Raw genomic sequence first — 9,156 nt, 5'->3', positions numbered from 1 at the left:
TTCAGGCTGTAGCGCCATGCTGAAATGGGCTTGAACCATTCTAGAAATCTGGACAGGAGAGTCCTGTTAGTATTGTTCATAACATACTGATACAGGGCCATGAGGGGGAATTCCAGTCCTGTGGAATAGAGTGTAACCATGCACCATAGGAGCCATAGTTCTTCTAGGATGAGTTCTCTGCCAGGTTGGATACTGAAACAGGTGAGAAAAGGATTATCAGGGATAAAGACAGTGGAGGAGGGGAGTAATCCCCTTAGGGTGTTTCTTGCACTCAGGTAGTGGAACAGATGATCCCTTGCGAACTTAGCCATTTTTGAGATAGGCTGGTTTGGTGAACATCCAGGGGGAAAACTGTCTGGAGTGGGGACCAGGAAATTGTGCATTGGAGAAGGCGTATGTGGAGAGGATGAGGATGATGCCATAAGGATTAAGGGGAGTGAAGAGGAAGCTTGGATGAGGTGAAGGATTTTTGGCCTGGATAGGAGGTCAGGAACCAAGTTGTGCTTCCCTTTGATATGCTGGACTGTGAATTTATACTTGGCGAACCAGTCCTTAAGCCTCGATGGTGTGGTTCAGGAAGAGACTTATTTTTGAAGTCTAGAACCTTTGGGAAGGATGAGCTGTCCATGACCACAGTGAAGTGGTGGCCAATCAGATGAAATTCGAATCTCTTTATCCCATTTTTGACAGCCAATATCTCTTTATAGACTGAATGATAATGTTTTTGAGGTTCTGGGAACTCTCCACTAGCATGTCCGCAGATATGCTTTTCTCCTTGAATTTCTTCGATGAGGACCGCACCCCAGTGGATGTCACTAGCATCAGTCTGAAGGATGCGGTGTCCAATGCTGGGAATCTTCAGTGGTGGCGGGTTTAAGGCCACTTCTTTTAATTTTTTGACTGCACATGTCTGTTCTTCCCTCCATGGTGGGGAATCCCTTTTAAGCATCTTTGACAGCTGGCAAGTGTGGGTGGCCACATGTGGGATAAACTTTCTGATGTAATTGATAATACCAAGGAACTGTTGTATTTGTTTCACTGACAAGTCCTTATCAGGGAACTTCAGTAATTCTTCTGCAATGTGAGGTCCCGGTTGGTATTTTCCATCCTTGAATTTCATTCCAAGGAAGTCGATGTCAGTTTGGGCCAGTGAGCTCTTCTTTTCTGATAGCATAATTCCATAGGAATCCACCAATTGTTGAAATGTGGATAGGAGTGTCCTATGGGCCGTAACATCCTTTGAGAAGAGAAGGATATCGTCTATATAAATAAGAGCACTATGCAGTATGGGCTCGAATATCCTTGTCATGGCCTTTTGGAAAACTGATGGGGCCGTCTTAAGGCCGAATGGAAGGACTGTCCATTGGTATTGGGCCGTGGGAATGCAGAAGGCAGTCTTGGGCCTATCAGAGGGGTTAATACCCAGTTGCCAAAAACCAGCTTTGAGATCAAACTTTGAGAAGATATGGGCTTCGTGCAGTTGAGTGAACAAGGCTTCAGGTTTTGGTAACGGGAATTTGTCATCCTGAAGGAAGTGGTTGAGGGGCTTGTAGTCAATGACAAGCCGCTTCTTTCCTCTTAATCGCTCAGATCTTTTTTCGACATAAAAGGCCTGGCAGGCCCACTGGGAAGAAGTGGGTTCTATGAGACCTTGCTGGAGGAGCTGTTTGCACTCTTCTTGGGCTAGAGCCAAGTCTGTAGGGTTCATCCCCGGGTGTGATGCCTTTGTCGGATTGATATCTTCATTAAGTTTGAACGGAAGATTGACAAAGAAATCCGGATTCTGCCACAGGGGGTGGTGATGATGAAAATGTGCATGGGAATCAGCACAGGACCGCAAGAGCAGCTCCTTGTGTTCTTGGAACTCAGCTGAGGCATCAGCCAGAGAATATAACCTTGGGACAGAAGTAAATGGCTGAAAGTTCCTCTTATACTTCAATCCTGTGGGGAGGATCTTCAAATGCTTCGCCTGTTGATACAAGTCAAAGCCTATCAATAGATCCTTGTCAGGAAGATCCGACCCGATGACCCTAGTCCAGAGGATACAAGTGGGGAAGAATTGGATTCCAATTGGGTGCTTAGTGATGAGGCTAGTCTTGAAAACATTTCCATTTGCAGCCTTAAAGTATTCTTCATGAGGACCCGATTTCGAGGTAAGATGGTGGGTTCATCATGCTCTTATGAGCCCCAGATCCGTGAAGCCAATGACACTAATGGGCCGTTCATACTTCATCGGGAAGAATATGGATCGGGACTAAAGGAATTGGAATAGTGTCTGGGCCATAGGTGGATTGGGAGGATTGGATATGTTGGGCCAGGTAAGACGGGTAATGGGCTTCAGTGTCTGAACTGGATTCTTCTGAAGTGAATGAGTAATCTTCTTCTGATCCAGTGTCTACTCCAAGGGCAAAGACTGTATCCTCATCGGGCTCATCCTGTTCAGAGAACAGGGATTCAACATCATCATGTTCCAGGGAGATGTGAGAAGCCTGCTGTATGTGTTGTAAATGACTTAATCGCCTTATTAGGGTTTTTTGGGCAGTTCTTGGCATAATGACCTCGATTGCCACAGATATAACACCTTTCAGACTTCTTTGTACCCGTTCTTTTCTTTCGAAAGTATCTGACTGACCTTCTTCCTTTCTTTTGCTTGAAAGGGGGTTTGGACCCAGAAGGATGCTTCTTGTAATGTACTTTCTTCTTTGTCTTGCATTCACAATTCTTTTCCTTGCATTTAATGGCAAGGTGAGACTTCTGGCATACATTCTTCAAAGCTTTACTGTTGTCAATGATATCTTTGAACAGCTTCTGTTGTTCGCACATTTTATCCAGACAAGCCAGAGTCATTTGATGGATTTCTCCTATGGTGATAACATTCATCGCTCTTCTGGTAGCAGCAATACTCCTATGGAGTTCTGGTTGCAATGCTTCTGGCAGGGAGGCAATATAGGTATGCCGGAGGTTGACATCATTGTAACCATTAAGCAGATAATAACGTTGAGTCATGCGCTGGTAGTGTTTCTCAATGTCTGATCTTTTCAAAGAACAGCAGCGCATATCAAAGAACTCTTGTCTTAACTGCTTGCTGTATAAGGATGCATCTCCCAGAAACTCAGCAAAGAGAGCGTTGATTGCTTGTAAGGGAGTCAGGTGGCAAAATTGAGCTTTCTGATATTCTCCAATGGAGGAAAACCAGTCTTGTAGTGTGCCAACTGTTCGAGAGATGAATTCTCTGAGTATAGCATGGGAGTCAGCACCTTCCCGGAGCATTTGGACATCAAGCCAAGCTTTAAATTCTGCAAGACGGTCTCTCCATCTTGATGGGGGAACATCATCCAAGGTGAACCATGGGCCTGAACTGGGCCTGGCCTGTTGTGGAGCGCCTGGTAGCCCAAAGTCTAGAATTGGTTCATCATCAGGAATTTCAACATGGGGGTCTTGAGGAGGCCCTGTAGGGCCTGTAGTGCCACTGGTAGAATCTGTGGTTGGTGAAGGACCTGTTTGGGAGGCTGTTGGCTGAGGATCAGCCATGAGCAGTGTCGTGATATCCATTCGTCCGTCCTCACTATCATCAGACGAGTCTTCAGAAGAATCTTCTTCTGGTTCTGGCTCAGAGGGTATAGACACCATATGCTGTGGAGGAGGATCAGGATACATTTTGTCCTTCCCTTTATCAATCTTCCTTTTTGGAGGATGGGATTCTTCTGAGGAAGATGGACTCTTTTGCTCATACCTGGCAGGTGTTGGAGTAGGTTTGAACAAAGGAGATGGGTGATATGTTGGAGGTGGTTCATATGAATAGTTAAAAGGTCCAAAAGGAGAGTAAGCAGGTTCAGATGTAGGAAGGAAAGGGTTAGGAGTTGTTTGAGTAGAGAAAGGGCTGAATGGGCTGAAAGAGACTGGAGCTTCTGTGGGCTTATGCAAGTCTGCCTCAACTTGGGCCAACTGTTTTTTCAGCCTTCTTATCTCCTGTTCCTTTTGGTTGAATTCCATCCCAAATCTTCGTTGTTGGATTAAAGCCTTTAGATCTCTATCAAGCTGGGTAATTCTGCTTTGTAAGTCCTTGTACATGTTTTGGGCAAAAGCAGTGAAGGAGTCAATCTTTTGATCAACATGCTGAGTCCTGGTGAGGACCTGGTCAATCTTGGAATCAATACGCTGTAGTGTTTTATTCTGGACAGCAGCATTCTTGGTTTGCCAGTTTAAAACTTCTTCAGCTTGAGTGATTGGGGTTGTCTGACCTTCACTATCAACCTTAGTTGAGTGAATGAAAGGTCTGGTGGAGATCTTGGTCTGTTGGTCGGTCTGTTGTGCTAATGGAGGAAAATCTGCTTCATAGGAGGCGGGTGAGAACATCATACAAGGTTGTACTAGGGGAAGTGCAGGAGGAGGAGAAGAAACTGGTTTAAGAGGGGGTAGTTTCTTTCCTTCCTTTCTGATGATCTCAAGGGCAAGCTCATAGATAGGAAGAGGCTTCTTCTGTTTGGTTTCCTCATGGATACCAATCCATGGGCTACTATCTGGATAGTCTCTGCTGAGAACTTATTGTGGCTTGCAAGAGGCTCTTCTTGTTTGTTTGGTGAGCTTCCTCCAATTTTTATCAGACAGAGGATGGTCATATTCATTTTCCCAGTAATTGTCTTGACAATCACAATCTTCATCGCATTCTCCAGAACCTGGGAGATCCCAGGGGCAGTGACCATCTATTTTCTGAGGATAGATGTAATGATTGTCTGGTGTTACTGCTCCAATGGGATAGTAGTCTTGCTCCTTTTCTAATGGCTGGACCATCATGGTCTGAAATACAGGCAAAGAGCCTGTAGAATGCCGAGGAGGTTGAAACGTGGTCTGCACCGTTCCATCAGGGTTTCTCCTGAAAGAAGACTCAGTAATCTGGATTGGCTGAGAGGTTGAATGAAGCCTTTCATAATTGGTTAACCAATCCTTTGGAATGAGCTGTTCAAGCTCATTTCTAGGCAATTGCCTAGGTATCTGAACAATTGTTGGGGTGGTTTCAGTATCAGCCAATACAAGCAGAGCATCATTGGAGACAGATGGCTGTGAAAGATCTACAGCATGATCTTGCAATCTGTAGATAATTTGATGGTGTAAGGTGGCCATCATCGAAGAGGTCACCTGAGCAGCGCCAGTGAGTTGAACCTGAACTTTAAGGGCAGTGCTAAGATGTGGATCTCTTAGAGAGAGATTATAGTTTGGGAAGAATGTCAACACCACGCTCCCAGCATGCAAAGTGGTGAGGCAGGTTCCTATAACCGCATGTTCATACTGCAAGAATCGTGTATCAAGGAGAGACACTCTAGTCAGAATCGAAGACCTCGTCTCCCATGTAGACTGAGGATAAGTCGTACAGCTCCAAAGTGAAGATGAGAAAACCCTTCTTGTCTCCATCTGGGGATGAGCTGAGGAGGGATTTCTAAAGTCACATATTGTTCAGCAGATGAACTCTGGAGAGAGCATTGGTCCATTCTGGAGGCCTGAACATATTCTTTTGACAAAGATCTTCGAGATGAAATGAGAGATCTGATAGATCTGGTTAAAGATCCAGATCGTCTATAGATGTTGTATGGACTGAGAAGAGGGAGGAGGGATTCTCCAACCTGAGCATCTTCAGGTAAAGTGGATATTTCTACGAGATTATCAATTCTGGAGGATAGTGTTCTCCGAAGTGGTGAAGAAAAAGAAAGAGAAGAAGTGAGGTTAACAATCTCTGAGGGAGAAGGGGTTTGGAGATGAGTTTCAGAAACAGGGTTAGGTGTTTGACAAGCCATATTTGGTACGTGGCGTTGTGGCCAGAGATCGCTCTACCTTCTAAGAAGGAGTTAAGCAGTTACTGGTTTCCAGCCGATATACCAAGGTAAGAGAAGATGGCAGAAAACAGTGATACAGAAATTAAGAGAAATACAAGAGTTTGAAGATTTCTCCCTTTAGAATAAAATATTTATAGGAAAAATTAAATTAAATTTTTATAAAATATGTTTGATTTTTATTTTTTTAAATAAAAAAATTTTTATTCTGAAATTAATGAAAAAAAATCTTTCAATTAAAATTTTATAAAATTCTACATTTCAAACAAAAAAAAAATTAAAAATAGAGAAAAGGAATAAAAAAAAAAGATAACATGAGATAATAAAAAGGCTATTGTAGGGATTTTTCTTCAAGTTCTGCAATTACTTCAATCAAATTTTCTCCTTTTTTGTTGAATTAATCTTGGAAGCTTCCTAGATTATATAGCGCATTTTTTTTATGCTAGAACTGATGATTGCTCTCTTTTTTTTTTTTTTTTATAACAGTAGAAAATAAATTAAAACCGTTGTCTAAGGTTAGCAACTGCTCTCATCCTTTTAACTCTTATATTTTTTCTGACCATTTTTTATTATAGAATAAATGCTAATAATTTCGTTTGAAATTTAATGAAAAATTATAGATTTAACTATAGGTTATAGCAGATAGACATTTTTCTTGGGCTGCGACATAATTTAAGGTGGAGTTACTACAAATATGGGTGACAAATTAGGGTTTTGCAAAATTCCAGCTTCGCTAGTCGATACAAATAAACAAATGATTAATCAATAATTATCCTAATTGAATTATCTTAATTATACCCATTTTTTTTAATAAATCATAAGTATTTCCTAACTGCACCTATTTAAATGTTTAATGAATTATCTTTAATTTATTATTTTATTCATTTATATTTGTTTTCTTCTCAAGAAATTAATATTGAGTGTTTAACATTACATGCCAAGTCCTATAGGCAATTAGTGCTAACGTTGGACTTGTTCTCTCCTTACAAAACCGTTATTGATTCCTTTTTTCTTCTGTTACTTTCCCGCGTTAAGAAATCGTTAATTACACGTGGCAAAAACCCATCAAGACCTCCATTTTACGTGCGTGCTTGCTTGCTTGCTTGCATTCAATGTACTAATTTTTTGGATTTATTTCTTTTTTAAAGATCATTTTAGGATGATGAGCTCTTCATTAATATATGCTACTAGCATTTTGTATTTTCCTGAAAATGATTAGGAGGAAATAAGGCCCTTTTTTGTGCATCAAAATCTGGTGAATTGTTCAAGAAAACTGACAAACATTGGAGAAGCCTAAAGAGAAATCAAGCCAACCTCTATTTACATTTCTTCCTCTCTCTCTCTCTCTCTCTCTCTCTCTCTCTCTCTCTGTAACACCCCAAAATTTTATTATTTATGAGTATTTTTGGTATTTTAATTTTATTTAAATTTTAGGAATTTTTTGAGATTTTTCGGATTTTAAAAATCGGGTTCGATTTTCCGAAAATATAAACTTTGATGATTTTTAAAAATTAATTTAAAGACCACGTGGCAAAACTAAAAATATATTTGGAGTTTACGTATTTTTCTGAGTTTTATGGAATTTTTTTCGGAATTTTTGGACCTCGTTTTCGGTCCCGAGGCAGAGTAAAAATTCAAAATTTTGTATCCTGAATCGAACCGGCCGAATCGAACCGGACCGGATCGGACCGGTCGAATCGGACCGGCCCTTTTCCTTCTTCCTTTTTCTTCTCCCGCGCGCGTCGTCCCTCTCTCTTTTCTCTCTCGTTTCTCTCTCCTCTCGCTAACGCCGCCAGTCACCGACCAGCCAGCGCGCCAGCCAGCCAATGGCCGCCAGCAGACGCGGAAAATCGCGCTTGCACGCGCCTGCGCGCCTCGCTGACTTCCGGCCAAATCCGGCCGATCCGGCCACCGATTGGACCGGGTCTTGTGTCCAAAATCATCTACTCGGCGAGAGCTTTCCATAGACACCAAGAACGCCGAAATCCATCGAGCGGATTGTCCGATTTTTGCTCGGGAAGATTTTAGCCCATTTCGACTTTTGGGCTAGATTTCTCGAAAACCGTGAATCCCACGAGGAAACCGAGGCCACCAGCACGCTCCATTCGTCGAGAGCTTCGCAACGACATAAATTTTAATTTTTCCGACACCGCTTTCGGTGGGTCCCACAGAACTTCGCAGTGTATTTTCGAGCATTAAATGAGCTTAGAAAATTCTGAAAAATTTATGTACTAACCCCCGTGTTATGGGCTTCGTGTAGGTATCCTCGATTCGCGGAAATTCGACAGTTGATCGGGTCTGCAAAATTCCGGCCAGACAGACCCGTTACCGGAAAAGTCTCCGAATTGGGCCGAGGTTTTGGCTAGCCCCCCATTGTCAGACGTCCCGAGCGCGTCCCCGAAGTCGGAATCGGCAAAGGTAAACCCGAACCTAGTTTTTACGTAATTTTCTAGTGCTTAAATAGGATTAAAAATCCATAAAATATTCGTGGTAGCTTAGAAAATTACGATTCTTTTTGCAATAGCTTAGTAATATTGCTAAGGACCGCGGGGCAAAGTTTTATAATTTTTAGAGCTTGTTTGGGCAGTTTTTGCAAAAATGATCAATAATAAGGACTAAATTGAAATTTTGCGTATTGTGATGGATGATTGATTTGATGGGCCCAGGAGGGGCTGTGTGATATGATTGAACTGTTGATATATGGATTGTGAATATAGAAGTGCGTTTTTAGCCCTTTTGCAGGTTGGGTAGGTCCTAGGTATAGGGGAGACTCTGCCGGATTTTCGGCACGACTTAGGACGTACTTGATATTTTTCTTTGTTTGTATTGAGTCAAATTTATTAAATAGATGTAATGTAATTGTCAGGTGAGCCGGGACAGCCTTCTTCCTCCGCCCAGCCGCCACAGTAATTTGTCGTCAAGTTTGTGAGTAAAATATTAATTTTAATTGTAATTTCGATATTATTATATGTTCAGCATGCCCATGCATCACTTATATGCATATATTTATGTAGTTAAACTCTAGGCACGAATTATGTTGCATTCATAATTGTTAATGTGCCATGAGTGTTGTTGTGGTAATTTGGAGCAGTGTGCGTGCGTTGGCGTGCGTGTGATGTGGTGTGGACTATGGATAGGACGGGGTAGTCACGGCTTGAGTTCTTCGCTGGGACCCGTTCCTTCGAGGGGTAGTCACGGCTTGAATTCTTCGCTGGGACCCTCGATTTAGTTTATTAAGCGAAAGTCCGGCTTGAGTTCTTCGCTGGCACCAGGTTGGATTTAAGAGAGCTGTATAGGGGATCAGCTCCCAATATATTATGATTGATGCTAC

This window comes from Hevea brasiliensis, chromosome 4, assembly GCF_030052815.1.
Source record: "Hevea brasiliensis isolate MT/VB/25A 57/8 chromosome 4, ASM3005281v1, whole genome shotgun sequence".
NCBI classification, from domain to species: Eukaryota; Viridiplantae; Streptophyta; class Magnoliopsida; order Malpighiales; family Euphorbiaceae; genus Hevea; species Hevea brasiliensis.
The sequence above is the reverse complement of the archived record's forward strand: the minus strand, read 5'-3'. Positions refer to the sequence as shown.